Source organism: Nicotiana sylvestris, chromosome 8, assembly GCF_000393655.2.
Source record: "Nicotiana sylvestris chromosome 8, ASM39365v2, whole genome shotgun sequence".
NCBI lineage: Eukaryota > Viridiplantae > Streptophyta > Magnoliopsida > Solanales > Solanaceae > Nicotiana > Nicotiana sylvestris.
In genome coordinates, this window is record NC_091064.1 from 171,740,415 (window position 1) to 171,760,904 (window position 20,490).

Sequence of the window (20,490 nt, forward strand, 5' to 3'; positions counted from 1 at the left end):
AACAAAAAGTAGAATATATAGAAATAACATGATTTAACAATCGAGAATTAAAAATTTACCATAATGCTATCTCGAATTACTCCTAATAATGTGCACGCATGGACTGCGGACGCAAATTAAGAAGGATAAAAATAAGATTTTTAAGGCTTTAAAGCGCAAAATTAGGTTCTAAACATGAGATGACCTATCAGGTCATCGCAAGCATAGAAATAAAGTATAAAATTTTCTCTTAAATACATATATCAAGAACAAAAAGTAGAATATATAGAAATGGCATGATTTAGCAATCGAGAATTAAAAATTTACCATAATGCTATCTCCAATTACTCCTAATAATGTGCACGCATGGATTACGGATGCAAATCGAAGAGGGTAAAAATAAAATTTTAAGGCTTCAAAGTGCAGAATTAGGTTTTAAAACATGAGATGACCCATCAGGCCATCACAACCATAGAAATAAAGTATAAAATTTTATCTTAAATACATACGTCAAGAACAAAAAGTAGAATATATAGAAATGACATGATTTAACAATCGAGAATTAAAAATTTACATAATGCTATCTCCAACTCACTAGTATTATTTTATGATAAATTTATTTATTAACCGCATACTCATTCTTTCATGTTAAATCATAAAATACATTTTTAATTGAAATTTTTCTTTTGTGGTTATGAGATAGGAGTTTGACTTGTTGGTTGTACCAACAAATTTTTAATTGAAATTTTTCAACGCGCCACCGCCACCGCCACCGCGGAAGAATTTGAGTGTCAGTGTGGTGGAACCTGATGAAAAAAATATTAAAATATCTTCCCAAAAATTGGACAGAATTCTGACTCAATATTTAGAGACATTGTCCCATCGGAAAGAATATCATTTAGGTAAGTATAAGTTCAGTGGCTTTTTCTATAAATATAGTCATCAAATTTAACTTTTACAGACAATTTTAATAAAATAAAATTAAAAGACTAGTAAGCTATGTAAGGCTAAATATCATTAGATAGACGCGAGATCAACAACTATATAGTAGTACAGCTGCATGAAGTACGATAAAGTTCTTTGCTATCCCTCCGAAAGAGCTCGGAAGGAACCGGAAGGGATAACACATATATCCACATAAAAGAGACTGTGGATCCTAATTTGGCCTTAATTTGGGTAAGTGCTTACCTAAACATATAGTAATGCAGTCACTTTAATTAACACATTTGCTCATCAAATAATTTCTTGTTTGATTTGCCGTTGTTAGAATATAATATAATCGGACCAATAAATTGAGTTCAAAGTTAAATATTTTTGTATTTTTAATAATTTTTTAGTACAAACACAAGGTTTATGCAAAAGTTACTGAGTTTACGTGAACCCATAATATTTGTACTAGATCCGCCCTTGTCTCAACCTCTCTCTTCATCAGGGTGAACACACAGAAAATTAATATTTTTAATATTTATTCAACTGTTCCTAGAGTTACTAGAACCCTCGTACCAATCATACCTATTTGCCTATAATTGAAGGATATTTTTGGAATAAAAGAACATAGCTTTTCAAATGAAACAAGGACATGTAACATGTCATGAAAAGAGAAAGTGTGACGAACTTTTCAGGGATGAGGATAATTAAATATCTCTCTCATATTATGTCACCCTAGCTACCTTCTGTCCTTCGCCCTCATGCCATAACAATAATGTGCCTTATTCTGCACATGTTTCTAATGGCTCAATTCCACAATTTGTATATACGTGTACAACTTTTACTATTACGTATACTTCCGACAACTAACAGGACCAATGACAACTAATGGATCAGGCGTGCAATATATTTTGAAGTCTCGAGTTATTAATCAAAAAAGAAAAAGGGCATAAGTACCCCTTATCCTATGGTCAAATTTTTCGCCGCACATTCATTCTTTGCAGGGATCCTATTACTGCTAAAATAAATTTTAAATGGATTTTGCATACCCTTAATACTAATGTGGCAGAAGAGAGTGTATATCACCCATTAGGAGGGTAAGAAAGAGAGAATGTTGAAATTTTATTTTGTACAACATTTTTATAAAATACATTATTTTCTTTTTCTTTTTTTTTCTTTTCTCTTGTTTTTCTTTTTCTTTCTTTCCTCCAGTTTCGTTACTTATAAATTTGGCCGGAAATTAGTTCCAGCATTCTCCATATTCTTTCGCGAGATCGAGTTGTAGATTTTATTCTTTCCTCTCCACATTTTACATATTTTATAGAGGATTACTGTTACTTTTAATCTCTTCGCGCACCACTTTTAAGTTTTCAATTGTAGTTGCTTCTCATAGCAAGGAATGAAAAAAATCTAGTCCCAAAGTCAACTTCCAATTAAACCTAGAAGAAGCCCACAAAATTATCTTCGTGATTTGACCACCCACAAAACAGAACCATGATGTCGACATTTATTGAAAAAAATTTATTGGTTGAAGCAAAATTTTGAGATATGCATTGAGTTATTTTGGTTATAATTATCATATTAAAATTATTTCTCGGGTTTGGTTAAATTGAACAACTTATATTTTATAGCAACTTGTGTGTCGTGTATGTGCTAGAAAAATGGATTGAGATAGAAAAGAAGGTGAAAAAAGAAGTAGATGGGAACAAAAACAAAAAACATGGTAGTGGCATTTCACGATGATGGTACTAATTTCACTTTAAAAAAAGTTCGGGGGAGGGGAGGGGTAATAAGATCCCGAAAATAATAGATGTGTAGTTGAGAATTCAGCCATAGTATAGAGGAGTACTTATGCCCTTTGCCATTAAAAAAAATATAAATTGTTAGTTAATTTCATACATGTTCCAAAATTAATTTCTCAACGTGAACTAGAGACACTATTTCAAGGAAAAAAAACCTTTTTAGTCATACTTCTTCTCGAAATATGTAAACTTAGCCTCTTTAAATTGGTTTCCTTCACAGGTTATCCAATGAATGTATGTTACGAGCATCATGCTGCTTTAGCTCCACTTTTGCAATTCCACTTGAACAACTGTGGAGATCCCTTCACTGAGAACCCTATCGATTTCCATTCAAAAGATTTTGAAGTTGCTGTTTTAGATTGGTTTGCACAACTCTGGGAAATTGAGAAGGATGAATATTGGGGATACATTACCAATGGTGGCACAGAGGGAAATCTTCATGGCCTTTTGATTGGGTAGGTTTCACTTTAATTTCCCCATCTTCATTTGAAACTAAGATGAAGGAGCAAGAAAGAGTATTTTATATATTTAGAGACCTCAGATCCAAATGATGTATTTCACTTTTACCCATTTGAATAAATATTTGTGCAGAAGAGAGCTACATCCCACTGGAGTCCATTACTCAAATGGTCACTCAACTATCCCAAATTATCTCCTAAAGTCACTTTACTTTCGTTTGTAACAACAAAGTTACTGAACTATGCCTATTGCACTCAGAAGGTCACTCAACTAGATTTTCCAAATTTTGAATTGCCAAATACCTATTTTATCCTCTAAATTATAAAACATTTATCTTCTTTTTTTAAATAAGATGCTATGTTGACAACTGCACTCAGAAGGTCACTCAACTAATTTTCTCTTTTAATTTATATTATGGACTTACCTATAGAATAAATAAATATTATTTATAAATTAAAAAAATAGAAAGTATTTAAGCATATATAGTGCTGAAATAACAAAATAATGAGCATAGTAAAAAAATAATTAGAATAATATGTTAGTAATAATAATTTTAGTATCAACAACAAAAATTCAAAATTTATTTACACAATTCAAAATGAATAAAAATAAAGGCTGTAAAATATATATTTCATGCACGTAATATAAAATAATTATTTAAATGAAGGTATTTTATAATATACATTATATATTCTTGAAAATTATGCTCAATTATATTATTATATTTCTACCAACTTTCCGACGACATAAAGTTATATCACCGAAAAGCAGAGGAACTATCTGTATATGGTAAAATATGCTATGTTAAGTCGTGCATGGAAAATATATAATATAATTGAGCATAATTTTCAAGAATATATAATGTATATTATAAAAATACCTTCATTTAAATAATTATTTTTGTATTATGTGCATGAAATATATATTTTACAATATTTATTTTCTTTCATTCTGAATTGTGCAAATAAATTTTGAATTTTTGTTGTTAATACTAAAATTATTATTACTAACATATTATTCTAATTATTTTTTTAATATGCTCATTATTTTGTTATTCCAGCATTATATTTTCTTAAATACTTTCTATTTTTTTAATTTATAAATAATATTTATTTATTCTATATCCATAATATAAATTAAAAGAGAAAATCATAATATTAAAAAGTTTTTTTTAAAAAGAAGATAAATATTTATAATTTAGAGGGTAAAATAGGTATTTGGCAATCCAAAATTTGGAAAATCTAGTTGAGTGACCTTCTGAGTGCAATAGGCATAGTTCAGTGACTTTGTTGTTACAAACGAAAGTAAAGTGACTTTAGGAGATAATTTGAAATAGTTGAGTGACCATTTGAGTAATTACTCCATCCCACTGGGATAATTTATGCATCAAAGGATTCACATTACTCGGTTTTTAAAGCAGCAAGAATGTACAGAATGGAACTAGAAACAATCAACACTTTAGTTAATGGAGAGATTGATTATGCAGATCTGAGATCAAAGTTACTTCTCAACAAGAACAAACCAGCCATCATCAAAGTCAATATTGGTAATAATATTAATTCTTAGCTTCTGAAGGAGCCAGGATTTAAAGTTTATGAGTTCTAATTTGCCACTGAATTCATAGCTTATTTAGTTGCTGGTTGGATCGCAATTAGTTATTATACGTATTTAATATATAGATTTCAGATATAAATATAGAGTCTAAGCAAAAGGTATTGACTTCATTCATACTCGTACCTATTATTGTACCTCTGCCCTGATTCTCATATGTGGATCGGAGTACTAATATTTAACATATTTGTAGGAACTACCTTCAAAGGAGCTATTGATGATCTTGATCTGATCCTACAAATACTTCAAAAATGTGGTTATTCCAATGATAGGTATTACATCCATTGTGACGCTGCACTATATGGGCTAATTATCCCATTTATCCAACATGTAAGATTAATTTAATCCATTATGTTTTCTTAAATAAGGAACTTTCCATCTAGGGAGCAAATAGAAAATCATGACCTACTTCTCTATTGTATTCGACAACAGGCGAAAACAATTACCTTCAAGAAGCCAATAGGCAGTGTTTCAATTTCAGGCCACGAATTCTTGGGAAGTCCAATGCCTTGCGGCATTCAGATGACAATGAAAAGCTACATTAGTGACTAGTCTGTCAACAAAAATCGAGTATATTGCTTCCACTGATGCTACAATTTCTGGCAGTCGAAATGGCTTCACACCAATACTCTTATGGTACAATTTATGCATGAAAGGCCATGCCGGATTGCAACAGGATGCCAGAATGTGCAATGAAAATGCTCGATATTTGAAAGACCGGCTTCATAAAGCAGGAATTAGCGCTATGCTCATTGAGTTTAGCATTATCGTCGTCTTCGAACGACCTAATGACCCTAAGTTCACTCGTCAATGGCAACTGTCTTGCACAAGAGATATGGCACACGTTGTGGTTATGCCAGGCATCAGCAGAGAAACGATAGACAATTTCTTCAAGGATTTAATGCAGGAGAGGGAAAAATGGTACCAGGTTGGAACAACTGTGCCTCCTTGCCTAGAAGATGATATTGGTTCTCAAAACTGTCTTTGCTGCTATCAGAAGATGCGTCATTGAATTCCTTACAAGACAAGACTTGGAACGGTCTATGGAGTATGCTTTTATGCCGAGGTGTCTCAATAAAATTGGTGATCAAATGCCAAACTTTTAATAAATAGAAGACCTTAAATTTATTTATTTTTAATCTTTTTGAGAAAAAAAAGTTGGTCTTCCTCTTTAGTTTCATTATCATCTTGTTCAACTAAAATGGGACTTGTTCATATGTAGAACACTCTCCCATATTGTTTGATTGACTTTTTGTTGTTTGTTAAAATTTTATCAAGAGCACCTCTTAAGAAAATATGGAAATTTCAATTCTCTTTCTTTTTTTCTTTTCGAGTTATGAGTTAATCTGATTGATATTTTCTGGTTAACTTATTTGATTTCTAATATACAACAAAATATAATATTTACTTCTGAAAGGAAAATTGTGAAACAATAACAAATTTCATATTAACAAATATATAAGAGATAGTCAAGAGCAATCGAAGTTGATAACTTAATAATTGAATTTTTTGTTAAAAAGTATTCTCTTACGTGAGAGAGTTTGGCATTTCACATTACCTTCTCCTTTTTAGTAGGATAGAGGGGCGGGGAACTATCTATTGAGTATGGGATCCTGCGCCACTAATCATAGGTGATTTCTCAATTACGCTCTTTTTAGGTAAAGAATGTCTATATCTTTTTAAAGGTAATTAATCTCCATCATCACATAAATTCTTGGTCAAAAATTTATTCTTGAAGTTCCAAGCTATAGCAATTCCACGTGGGTTTTCAGCCATTGCTTTGTTGTGTAATTCGTTAATAATACATTTTAAAAGATTGGTTAAGTTGCGAAATAGAAGCACAAAACCATAGAATATGTATAAAGAAGATTGTACTGGAAGCGAGCTTATCAGATTTGGCAATGACACCATAATAATGTATCCTTGTATTAATATATATATAAGAGGGGTATAGAGTTAAAGTCGTCTAAAAATTTAGGGTTAAAAATTAAAATCGTCTTCTTAGATGGTATAGATGATATGATTGATGGTATGATAATATTAACAATATCAAATGCAGTTGTTTTCTATATATATGAACAGATACTACTATTATATTGTAAATATATAAAATGCACGGCCAAATATACTATCGAATAGAATCCGGTTTCTATGTCTAATATAAATTCTTCCAAACTTTGAGTAAGGCTCCTAGAAAAACTTTCTGGATTTGTATAGTTATTACGATTATTGGACATTAACAATAAAATTATTTTTTGCGATTAAACTCTTATGTTGTGAAAATCCTACTCGGTACTCTCTCTCTCTCTCTTATTCTATAGACTTGTATAGTTACCATATTATCTAAATTATGAACTGAGATTACCCCTTTACTATTATTTTTTCTCTGTTCATCTCTTCTTCCCAATCTTTTAAAGATTTTAACACTTTTCTTAACTCTTATTTCTTTAACCTCACCCCGGCCTTGGTTAATCACTTATACCCTTCTTAGTTGTTTTCAAGTTTTACTTAACCAGTTTCTCCTAGGAATTTACAGGTTAATCCATCATAATTGTTAAGAAATTGGGAAACTAACCATATACTAAGAGTGATATCTAATAATCGATCATATGAACATGAAATATAAAACTATACAGAATAACAAAAAGTTTTAAAATAAACAGGGGTAATATCTAGCAGAAACATAATTAAAATAAAGATGAGTAACTTACATGCTTATAGGAGAGAGATTTCCCTTTGGGGAAACCCAAAAAAGTCTACTGAGCTTTGGGAATTAAACACGATCACACATAAGCATAAGGACTTATTTATTTTACAAGCTTTAGAGGAGGAACTACTGAAGTATTCATAAGGAAATATTTTACAAAGTGTTTTGGAAGGGGGTTGATGATGAAAAGGTTGGTAGGATGGGTTTTCTTCGGAGTGTTTTTCTTCTTCTTCTATCTTCTTTTTTCTTCTGCTTTCTTCTCCTTTTTATAGCTAAATTTTGGAACGGATTTGAAAAATGGATTCCAAACTCTTTTGAAATCTATCTTATCCAGCCTTGCAGGGTACTTCATTGGGCCCCATCTTCACATGGCTTGGTCGGAGATTCCTTCCGTGTTTGTAACTTTTTCTTCCACTCAAAACTTTAACTTGTCTTTTAGCACAACTAACATTACCTCTTGTCATATCTTCTCTACTTTATGTCACTTGTCACTTGTCACTTTTATCTTTTAGCACAGCTAGCATTTCTTCCTGTCACATCTTCTTTACCTTCTTGCTTTTCTCATTGGTACGCTAACATTATTGCTCTGTATACCAGCCTTGTTACTTTTCCTTTGTCTTTGGTGCTCTTTAATTGCTGTTTAACTGGGACTTTATTTTTATGTGTCTAAATTATGTATAGCTATTGAATCAAAACTCATTTATGACTCATCTTCATATAGATCTTGGGCATCTTGATAATTTAGGTTGTCTTCATAGTTATCATCTTCTTCTAAACTTTGGGTCCTTTCTGGATTTGGACTTGGATATGGACTTAGACTTGGACTTGGATTCTTAATCATGTGTTTGTCTTGTTCTTCCTTTTCTTGAAAAAATATTTCAATGTCTGTTTGATTATATTTTCTATTTTTTCATTTTTTTTCTTTTTTGAAATTATACTCTTCTTTTTAACACTTCTCCCTGTGTTAATGTTCTGGGTAGTCTTCTTCTCGATGGACCTTCATCTTTACTTTTTGGTAAAGTGACAGCCATAAATGGATTTGATGTGTCTTTACCGGTTATCGTTTGAACCGGACTAGCTGTATCATTATCCGATATAGTGGATCTTGCTGCATTCATTGGGGAATGCACACCCTTCTCATCCATTTTTGTTTGAGATGGAGAACTCTGTTTTGGGTTGTTCATCTTTGTATCTTGTTGAGAAATAACTTGAGTCTGGGATAATTCAAATCTCAACGCTTGTACCCTGTGTTCTAATACTTTTAGCTGCTCCATAAGCTTTGTCTTCTCTTGTGCCAGAGTTTTATTTTTCTGGTTTATTCGTTTAAAGGCTTCTGTCATTGATGAGCAATGATCACAGAATATTATCTTGTCATTGTCTTTTCGGATGTTGTATTGAGGGGTTTTTTCTGGGTTTTGTCTGAGTGCTGGGGAGATATAGTAGTTTGGTCCAAGTATTCCTCTTGCATAATCTAATGCTTCAGTAAAATCATTAAAACCTTTGAAAAGTGGTTTTTCTATATCCTTAATGGAATCCAGTACTTCTAACAATGTCTGAAAAATACCATTTGTCTTACCATGTATAACCACATAATACTTAAATCTTTTGTCTTGGTTTTTATCTGTAAAATATTGTCCTAAGGCATTAAGAGACGCTATAAAATATTTAGTGTCTTTCTTGTTATAAGATATCCATAAGTTATCAATTAAACACCGTTGAGGTCTGTCTATGATACATTCTGGTAGGACTCTAAATGACATGTTTGATGGTGGAAAAAATATTAAATTATATTTTCCAAAATTTATTCTTTTCATATTAGTCTGTTCTCCTAAAGGATGCGGCTTAAAATGAAGATTACCTAATATTGTCTGCAAGTATCTGTCTGAGGGTGAGGCTTGAATGCCCTTCCCTTTGTCTTCAGTCTTGAAAACTGTTGGTCTCATGCTGTACATGTAAAATACTTGTTTATTAATTGACAGTAATTTTAAGCCTACTTAACTGATATGCTAAATTATTATCTTTTCCTTTAATATGTTCAAAAATCAGATTATATATTGATATAGTATCAATAAAATTTAACCATCTTCTTCTACTACTATTCTTTGCGTTTATCTTCTGGTGAAATTTAACTATGGCTTCGCAATCAGTTCTAATTGTTACTTCTTGTTTATTCAATATATATAATTTAAAACTATTTAATTCGTAAATTACAGCTAATATCTCTGCATCTATACTACTCATATTTCCTTTTTCTTTATATTTACCACTTTGATAAGCACATATTTTTTTTGTGCTCTTATCACTGTATTTATTTGGTTTTGCTTTTAGAACTGCTCCCCATCCTTCAAAACTACTGTCTGTTTCTATTACCAAGTAGTCTGTTTCTAGTGACATATTTAAATCAGGAATTTTTTTATTCTTTCTTTAATATTTTGTACTAATTTAATATCTTCTGTGTTAAATATTTTTGTCATGTAGATCCTGTCTTAGTATATAATGGTCCTGCTATTTTTCCTAAGTCTTTCATAAAATTTCTCGCATAATTTACTATACCCAAAAACTTTTGTAGCTCTTTGGTACTATCTAATTTATCTAGCATTCTTAGGGCCTTTTTAGCTATATGGGGTTGTAATTTAATTTTTTCATCCCCTAAGATTACTCCTAGAAAATTTATATAATTTTTACATAGTTCCATTTTCTTTTTACTAATTATTATTCCATTATCTACAAATAATCTAAATACTGTCTGTAAATGTCCTAAATATTCTTTAATATCTTACTAAATACTAATATATCATCTACATATACTAAAACAAATCTCTTATATTCTCCAAATATACTATCCATTTTTCGTTGAAAAATTGGTGGAGCTGTTTTTAGTCCGAACGGCATTACTAACCATTCAAAGTGTCCTTCTGGACAAGTAAATGCAGTCTACTCAATGCTTTCTTCATGCAGTTTTACTTGCCAATACCCTGATTTACAGTCAAACTTGCTGAATATCTTTTTTCCTTATATTCTATTTATTAGTTCTGTTTTATCAGGTAACTTATATCCATCTGTTCTAGTGTAATCATTAAGTTTTTTGTAGTTTATTACCATTCTTGTTTTTCTCTTACTATCTCACTATGGTTTCTAACCATAAAGGATGTTAACCTGTGTTTAGAAGTGGATCTTCTTATTACTCCTAAATTTATAAGTTCTTTAATTTGAATTTTGAAGTCTTCTAGATCTTGATTTGTAGCTTCTATTGAGGCTGTTTTAATTATATATTCTGGATTAATTATATCTAGTTTACACATAACTTTATTGTTTTCCCAATGTTTTAAAGGTTTTTCTCCTATTATTTCTATTTCATCTAATATTTTTATTATATTATCTAGATCCTTTTCGTTCTTTATTATTCCTATTTTTTGTAGTCCTGTTTTAAAATTGTATAATTTTGTTTCAATATCTATTAAAGTATAGTCTTTTTCTAATATATCTCTATCTTCATTTTCTTCAAGTATTAAGGTTTTAGATTCTTCTTTAATCTTACAGCATGTATTTTTATCTTTACACTCTTTACAACATTCTTTTTTATTTTCTTGTAGGTTTTTCTGGCTTGCGTTCAGTCGTGTTCTTATCCTGGTTGCAGTTTCTATTGTTTGTACTGGTGTTTGTGTAATATTTTTAAAGAATATTACTACATCTCTACTGAGTAGACAACTACCATTATTATGTAATATAAAACTTAATCCTAGTACAAAGTCTACATTTATGTTTAAGTCTCTTACCCAGATTTTGTCTACCTTGTAGCTGGGTTTATAGAAATCTAAACATGTATTTATAAAGCTAATATGTGATTTATCTATATAATGTCTGTATATATTATGGGTTCCATCCATTTGCATAGCTGCAACTGGCTTATCTAAGGTTTTGATTAGATTTGGGGGAACTATTTTTTATTTATTATACATCTTGTGCACCCGAAATCTACTAGAGCTAACGTTTCTATTTCATAATCTTCTATTTTGATTCTTGCTAAAATCTTTATTGTACTTAATTTTTTATCTTCATTACATATTAGTGTATCATAATTTTCTATACTCATTAGTTCTTCTTCTATTGATGTTATGTTTTCTTTTATATCTTCTAATTTCTCTTTTCCCTTTTCCATTTTCTGTATTCTTTTTTCTAGTTTATTTATTCTAGCTTCTAATGTCATTATTCTCAAATTCATGGTATGATCATTTACTTCTTGATATTTTTCTTCTTTATTTATTTTTGTTTCAAAATTTTTTTCTATACATGAAATACATCCTTTTAGATAGCATAATTTACATTTAGCTCTTTTATTTCTACTAGGGTACCATTTGCATATGAAACACTGATTACTATCTAATCCTTTATTTCTTTCAAATTTATGGGTACATTCCTCTGATATGTTTACAAAGGTATTTTCTTCTAAATCTAATTTTTCTAATCATATCTCATTTATTAATTCTTCCTCTTCTGATTCTGAGGTATCTATTTGAGTTTTTTCATCTATATCTACGCTTACTATAGAGTATATACTTTCGTTATCTAACATATATTCGTCTACATTTATTAGGGTTTCTTAAAAATCTTCTATTAACTTTGAATTTCTTGTTTTATTATTAATTCTTTTTTGGCACGTATTTGCTAAGTATTCTACACTACCACAAGTAAAACATTCTAGTTTGTTTTTATAGTTCCTATCTATTCTATACTTTCTAACATGTCTATTCCTATCTAGGTAGGGTTTTCTAGATGATGATTTTCTAAGATAATAATTTTTTCTGTTGTATCCCTTGTTATATTGAAGTTTATATTTTCTATATTTCTTCTTTCTATAGTCATTTTTGTCATAACTTTGTGTTGTATACACAGTTAATCTACAAAAACTCATATTGTTCTATTTTAGTTGTTTTTGTATCTGTAAATTGGTACATTTTTCTTGTAGTATTTCCATTATATGTTGTACTTTGTTCCCTATAGACCATTTTGCATGTGGATTTTGTATTATACCTTCTCTTTTATACCATCGTTCTTCTATTTCTCTTTCTAAGACTCCTGGTAGTTTATTAAATAACTTTTTTCTTAGATCTTGATCAAAAGCATTTTCACTAATAGTACAATAATAAAAATAATCATTTAATTTTTTTTTATATGAAACCAACTGCTTATACTTAATTGTTCTAATTTTATTAAAGCGTTCTTTTGTAATACTACTAATCCACTATATGGATCTTCGCCTGTGATCAAGCTATGTATTTTATTTGTAAAATTATAAGGATTTGGTCCCATTGCTATTAACATTTAAAAATCTTGTGGAAATTCTTATTTATAGGCTTCTCATAAGCCCTTTGTTGATTCTCCTAAGAAGGTCTCCATATATTTATACATTGTTTCTGCGTCTGTGTCATTATAAGTTTTTATAAAGTTTGCTACTACTATTCCTTTCCATAGGTCTATTACTGAGTTCCACATTTGTGGATCATGAGCTGCTATATTTAATATTTTACCCTTACTTCCTCCTTCATGTAGTCTTATAGGTTCTTCTATAGGCATTCTTTTTCCTGATGGTTATACATTTTCTATTTCTGTTTCTTGATCTATTCTATATACTCTTTTTCTAGGTACATTTCATGTGCTAGTATCTATGGTACTTTGGTAAGTTGTTCTCTGAAATGGGCTTGGGCTATAACTAGTTGATTCCATTAATTCTTTTAAACTTATTAGAGATTTTGTTTCTGTTCTTCATAAATATCTTGTATCTCTTCAAAAATTTTATCGAATTTATCTGATGTTTTCTGTGAAATATTTTCTTTTATATATCCCCAATTATCTGTTCTTAATTCACATTTCTTAAAATACTCTTCTACTTTGCTTAAAGTTAATTTTTCAAGTTTACACCCTTTACATTGGAAAGTCTTATTTATATTTTCTTTAACTAGCCTTCTTTCTTTTTCTAATGCTATGTCTCCTTCGAATTCGTTTTGTATTATTTCAATATTCATAAATTCAATATCATTATCTTCCATCATACTTTCAGTTCCATCATCTATTTCTTTTTGAGTAGAATAGTTATAATTGGTAAACCTAATTGATGTTTCTCCTTTAGAGTTTGTATACATTAAATGAGATTTTGGTTTGAATATTTTTGGCTTTGCGAAATCTTCTAGATTCCATTCTAATCCAGCATATTCTTCCGGGTTTATCTTAATAGGTTTTATTAATTTTATCCCTTTATTTCTCATTACTTCAACTACATCGTCTACCTTAATTTTAAATTTTGTATTACTATTTGTTGCCATTTTTTTCTATGAAACCTACACATATCAGTAAATTATTTCCATTATTCATTTCTTTATATCCCTTAGTCTGTATTCCTATTTTGATATTTTTTCCAAATTCTGCTAGATTTATCATGAAATCTGGGCTAATATAAAATATTCCTCCATTATTTGTCATGTCTACTTCTGTTAAACCTATTATAGATTTCTTTTGATTTGACCATCTGTCATCATATACTACTATTAGTACTTTAGTTCCTAAATTCTTTCTAGTTAGTCCTTTTAATCTGATTACTATTAATCCCATATACATTAAATTCTTTTTATAATTTTTAATTTGTCGTACTGATTCTGGATTAATTAAATTTAATGTTGCAACCTTATTTCCTATAGCTGATAATTGCTCTTTTCTATAATGTCTATATAGTTGAGAGTTATTTGAAAAATATCATGTATTATATAGTATTCTCGGATTGAGTAACCTTAGTTGATTTTGTTGAAAGATTTGTATATCTTTGTCTATATCTATTATTTCGTCTAATTTCTGATTTTCTTCTTGTCTTTTTCTAGTTAGAATTCTGGCTAACATGTTATTACCTATTCTATTAGCTGAAAAACTTATTCGTGATCTTTCTTGGTTTGTTGTTCTTGACCCACCTGGAAAAAGGTCCATTTTTGTGGTTTTCTTATTTTAATTTTATCTTTTTGCGGTGTTATTTCAACTCTTTTTAATTGTTCTATTAGATCGTCTACTTTTGGGATTTCAGTCTTTATCTCCTTTTCTTTAATAATTTTATCTAGCTTTTTATTAATTTCTAAAAGTAATACTATTATAGTATTATTCTGTTTTATTATTGTTTGATCTGCTTTCCCCTGGGGAGTATAACTAATCAGTCCCTCTGGATTGAGTTGAATTCTTTCTGTAAACTTTAATGCTTCTTCATATACTGGATCTAGTTCTAGTTGTAACTCACTCATGAAAGAGCGATTTCTTTTATTGTGTCTATCTTTTCTTTTAAGGTATTTATCTCACTTTTTAATACTTCTACTTGGTGTGTTATTTTTTTTACTAATCTGGTTGTTTGTATTTCTAATTCTTTAGGCTTTTCTGTAATAGTTTTAATTAATTTCTCTATTTCGTCTTTCTTAGGTATTTTTTCTAGATTAAACTTATTGTTCAGAAATTGTATTTTTCTGTCTATTTCTAGTTCTTGTGATTTTAAGAAATTCAAATTTTGTTCTAATTTTTCTAAAGTCTTTCTTTGTTTAGTTTGTAATACTTCTACTAGTTCTAGTGTTCTTATTATATTTTTATTATTTTCTTAAGTTTTTTCTCCAAAGTTGATTATTATATCTACTAAAGTATTGTATTGTTTATCTTCGGTATTTAATATATGTTCTCCACTACTAAAATTACACTTAATTATCGTATTATCTTTTAATATTCTATACTTCTTTTCTGGATATATTTTTAAATCTAAATATTCTAGGTTCTTTAGTTTATCTATTTTTTAACCTAATGATATCCAAATTTTTCGGTTCTTAAAGAATTTTATTCTTTGATTTTCTAAATATATTTCTCCTTCTATATATTGTATTTCCCACTCTAAAGCTGATATGGTTTCTGAGCAAACACTACGTTTTACTATATAACTTGGTTCTATGTTTATTTTTAACTATAATTCTTTTATTTGTTTAGCTAATTCTAAAGTTGATATTAATAAAGCCTTAGTCTTTCGTAGTATGTTCTTTAATTCTCCTTTTCTTTGTATATTCCTACTTAAAATCCAATAGTTACGAGTTATTTCTTTAGTTAAAGGATGTTGTCTCAACATATATGTTATCCTAATGAGATATGTTTTATCTTATTCCTGGTGGTTTGAATATAATCATTTTCTTGTTGTATTTGAATAATAATTCTTTCTATTTCAAGAAGAAAATCTTCTGTATTTAAAATATCTGGTTCAAAGAAACTTAGTTGCGATTCTAACGTGTCTCTATATTCTATGCTATTTTAATAATCTCACGACTAATATATATTAGATGGTGATGGTAACTGATGTATTTAGCAAAAATAAGTTGTTTCATAAATTGTTTGGTCCGAAAATCTTCTTGCTCTGAATAAGTTGTTTAAAATGTACCAATTTATTTATTTATATATATATATATATATATATATATATATATATATATATATATATGTGTGTGTGTGTGTGTGTGTGTGTGTGTGTGTTATGAGCCAAATTAACCAAGCAATAACTATCATGTTCTTTGTATAAATAGAAGAATAGGACTTTGTATTGCGATTAGATATATATTTAAATTGGTATCCTCCCTTTCTTCATGTGTGACGTTCTTGTTATCGACTCCGTCGGCGACGCCGGCCAGTTCACCATAAAGTCTGTTCACGGACCGTACTTCTTGTTCTTGGTTCCTTAAGATGTTTTATCTTTTTCATTTGAATTGTAACAATATATAAAAGATAAGAATAACCTCTCTAGGAAAGTAGCAACTAGCAAATAATAAATCCTTAACTGATATAGTAAGATACATATATACTAATACTAATATCGAGCTACCCTTTACCTACGGGCGGCCCTTCCATAAAGCAAGTAAAACAATCACTTTAGGCTCCATATTTGTGGGGGGCCCTTTTTTGTTATATCTAATAGACTCTGTATAAGTTTAAAAAAGAGTTCAGAAAAGTAAAATAGTTTGATTTATTTCTTTAACAAATATAGAGAAAACGAATTTGCAACTGCTATGATTTCTACAGAGGAAATTGCACTTGAAATGAATATATAACCCGAATTTTGTAAGAAACGTGTGATATGGGAAGTAACAATTTGATGCAAATGTTGATAATAAAATCTCAAAATCTTTCGAAGAGTCCTTTAGAGTTGATTACTTTTATAAAAACTAGATAAGACTATTTTTTCACTTCAAAATAGTTTTGAATAATTTGAAGTATATGAAAATATTTTTGGTTTAATTTCTATTTGGCAGTAAAAACTAAGATCACTAGATATTGGAATTTGAAAAAATATTGCCTTAATCTTGAATGTTCCTCAAAGCATAATAATCAATTTGATATTGATGGTTTAGATTTATTTTATGAATTAAAAGTATTAAGGAAAATGGTACAATTAGAAGATAGCAGTTTAAATTATACATTTAATTAAATAAAAAGATTTAATTCTTTTTCAAATGCCTAAATTACTTATGAAATAATGTTCATAACTCATGTTACCATTGCTTCAGCGGAAAGAAGTTTTCAAGATTAAAATTGATAAAATCTTACCTAAGAACATCAATGTCACAAGAAAGGTTAAATGGATTAGCCATGTTATTAATTGGGAAATACTTATTAGAAGTATTGATTATAAGAAAATTATTAATAACTTTGTATCTAAAAAAAGCTAAAAAAATTAGACTTCAAATAAATAATAAGAAAAAATAAAAATTTAAGGCCCCTCATAAAATTTGGCTTTAGGCCCCAAAATTCGTCGGGCCGCCCCCTTTACCCCAAAATCTTCAACAATTTTGACATTTTCTTTTGGATAGGTGATAGGTCACAAAGCATTGTAAGAAACTCGAAAAGAAGGGGTGGAAGTAAAAACGATTAGCTGGTTAAGGACTAAAATTGCACATTTTATTTACTTGATGCTTAAATGTACAGTCCACTAATACAAGGACCAAATTCATAAAAGGTAATAATCGAGGGACTAGAGCTGTTATATTCCCTCATAAACAATTAAAATTCAATAAAAACAAAGGAAAATACATAGTTTGCGTTCTAAACTTTTTCCGAAAGTCAATTCCTCACTCCAACTCATCTTCATGACTTTTGTCTCCTCTATCATCCCCTTTTTTCCCCTCGTTTAAGATAGATTTTTTTCTCCAAAGAGCAGTAAAAAGAAGATTATTACAAATAAATAGAAAAAATAATGATTATTTTTACAATTAAGTGGTGATTGAAACTAATATATCTTACTAACCGGTAACGTTTTATTAATTTTTTAATGTAATTTGTACTCTTATGTTTCAATTTGTATGACTCTATTTCCTTATTAATTCATTAAAAAACTAAAGATATATTTTTTGTATTCGAAAATAGGTGCAGAGTAAGCCTTTCGCTTAGGGGTTCGGCTGAACCTAGTAGCTTTGGTCCAAACCGTATATTTGTCTTATGAAATTCATTGAATATGTTTAAATTATTAATTTAGAACCCAGTAATATAAAATAACTAGAATCCTGAATCCATAAGTTTCAAATCTTGGCTCTGCCTCTGTTCGAAAACTATTTAACTTTAAACTTTCGATTTTACCATTAATCAAAAGCTTTTATAGTCAAACAAATATTATGAAATATTTAAGATCACAAATTTAAAAACTCATCATTCTTCCTAACTTCCTTTCCAAGTTAGTACAACACATAAATCTATCTATATAGAATAGGAGAAGCAAATTAGACGATGCCAAGTGTCACAACAAAAATTCAACAAGTGTCAAATTTTAAGACAAAATTAGTTAGGATAATTAGTTACTCTTTTTAATTTAATTTTAAAATAATTAAATATCTATATATTTTTAAGGAAACTATTATAATATATATATATATATATATATATATATATATATATATATATATATATATATATATATATATATATAACTTTAATGTGGAGATATATAAAATGATAAGATTAAATTTTTTTTATATGAGAAAGTTTTTGAATAATAATTCATATAGTCATGCTATATGGATAAGATCATGCAACTAAAAATATCATAATAGATAAAACTAAAGATAAAAACATAAACAATAATTTCAAGAAATAAATAAAATATATATAAAGAAATAATTTAACTTATTATGTAGTAATTTTAATATAAAAAACTAAACTTTCACATTAAATACAAATGGGAAGAAGAATTCAGTTTAATTTCTTATTGAAAATAATACAAAAATAAAAGCTATTATAATTATTAGTAGATTTATGACATATAATAAAAGAACGACTCTATTTAAAATTTGAACTCATTCAACACTACCCATTTAGAAAAATAATAATATTATTGTATAACCCCTAAATGAAAAAGATTAAATATTGTCGAACAAAACAAATGTAAAAAGAGGAGAATAGATATAATGTGATTCTATCAACACTTTAAATTGTTTTGATAAAATTAAGTAAATAGATAATACTCAAAAATATTATTGATAAATTTAACTATCGAAATAATTTGAGAAAGTCATTCAGGATAAAGTCAAGTTAAATTTCAAGGGTAATACAAATTATATTCATTGTATTATAATAAACTAGTAATTTATTAAATATTTATATGTCAATTTAATAATATTAAATAATGAATAATACAATTAGATAAGCAAGGAACAAAAACAAATTATGGGAAAATATATAAATATAAGACTTACAATTAGAATTATGATGAGAAAAGTCGTACATATACACATAACTAAAATCACAATAAACAATTAGTCATAAACGAAGAATACTAAAAAAATAAAAGAATTTCAAGCGATATATATATATATATATATATATATATATATATATATAGACACTAATTAAATTTCTCATGTAGGAAATTTTAGTTTATAAATAGAGCTCATAATTTCATAACAAAAATACAAAAATATAAAGTTACTATTCGAATATTATACATAAGATAAGTATATTATATATCACATAAATTAATAATTATTAAAAATATTGGTATTTTTTTTATAAAAATAATAAGAGGCTTATACATTTATACATTTGATGAATTTCAAAATTATAGTTTAGTAAAAAAATTACATTATTTAAATTTTCAATAAAAATACAAAATGAGAAAACTAATCAAATATTACACTAGAAAAGAAGCACGAAAGGAGGGGGGGATAAAGATAATTTTATGATATTTATATTTTGAATTAATTGATAAATAAAACATAAATAAATAAATAACACTCAAGAAAACTATTGATAAATTTAAACAATTGAAGAATTTTGAACAGTATAACATAAGTTTTAAAAAATAAAAATATTTTTAGAGTAAGAAAATATGTATCTATATTATATTAAAAGAGAAGTAGTATCAAAATATTAAGTAAGTTGACAAGTTAATAAAAAGTCATATTAGTAAATATATAGTACTAAATATTTGATAATCTAATAATAATAATCAATAAATAAAGAACAAATAATTTATTTGATTATTATATAATGTGTGTCCTTTGATTTTGTATAGATTTTGTTATATTTCTGTACACTATATTAAATAATAAAATAACAACTATTAATTATTAAAATAATATGATATATTAGATCATAATTTTATAAATCAAATATTCTTTCAAATTATCCGCGTATCGCGCGGATTCTAACGCTAGTTGGAAGAGAGAGTAGTACTTATCTTTACCTCATCTTTTATACTAAAAGGACATAAAATATCCCACATTCACACAGAGTCCAGAGAAAGGTAGCACTCCAAGAATGTAATGCAGACAACCTACCCTAGTGCAATTGCTTTTACACCTTGAATCGTGACCTATAGGTCACACATGGACAACTTTAACTTTGCTTCAAAACTCCCCTATCTTTTACACTATCTAAAAGAAAAATGTAAAATGTTGCTGAAATGGAGTGAACTGTGAACAGCTGACAGTCCAAGTGTGCTGGCAGGAGTCAACAGTGACT

At 28.4% G+C, this 20,490-nt stretch overlaps 1 long non-coding RNA gene and 1 pseudogene across 2 annotated transcripts; one reads left to right on the forward strand and one right to left on the reverse strand.

The window, feature by feature from the left end:
* Window positions 1-2,763: 2,763 nt before the first annotated feature.
* On the reverse strand, window positions 2,764-7,719 carry LOC104239745 (uncharacterized). Of its 2 annotated transcripts, XR_011401783.1 has the most exons (3): window positions 7,490-7,719; window positions 3,122-3,200; window positions 2,764-3,024 (listed from the first exon to the last, which is right to left on the reverse strand). It is a non-coding gene; the product is annotated as an uncharacterized lncRNA (long non-coding RNA). The 2 variants fall into 2 exon arrangements; XR_714220.2 differs by having other exon boundaries at window positions 2,764-3,200.
* LOC104239744 (histidine decarboxylase-like) lies at window positions 4,297-7,496 on the forward strand (annotated as a pseudogene).
* Window positions 7,720-20,490: the final 12,771 nt, after the last annotated feature.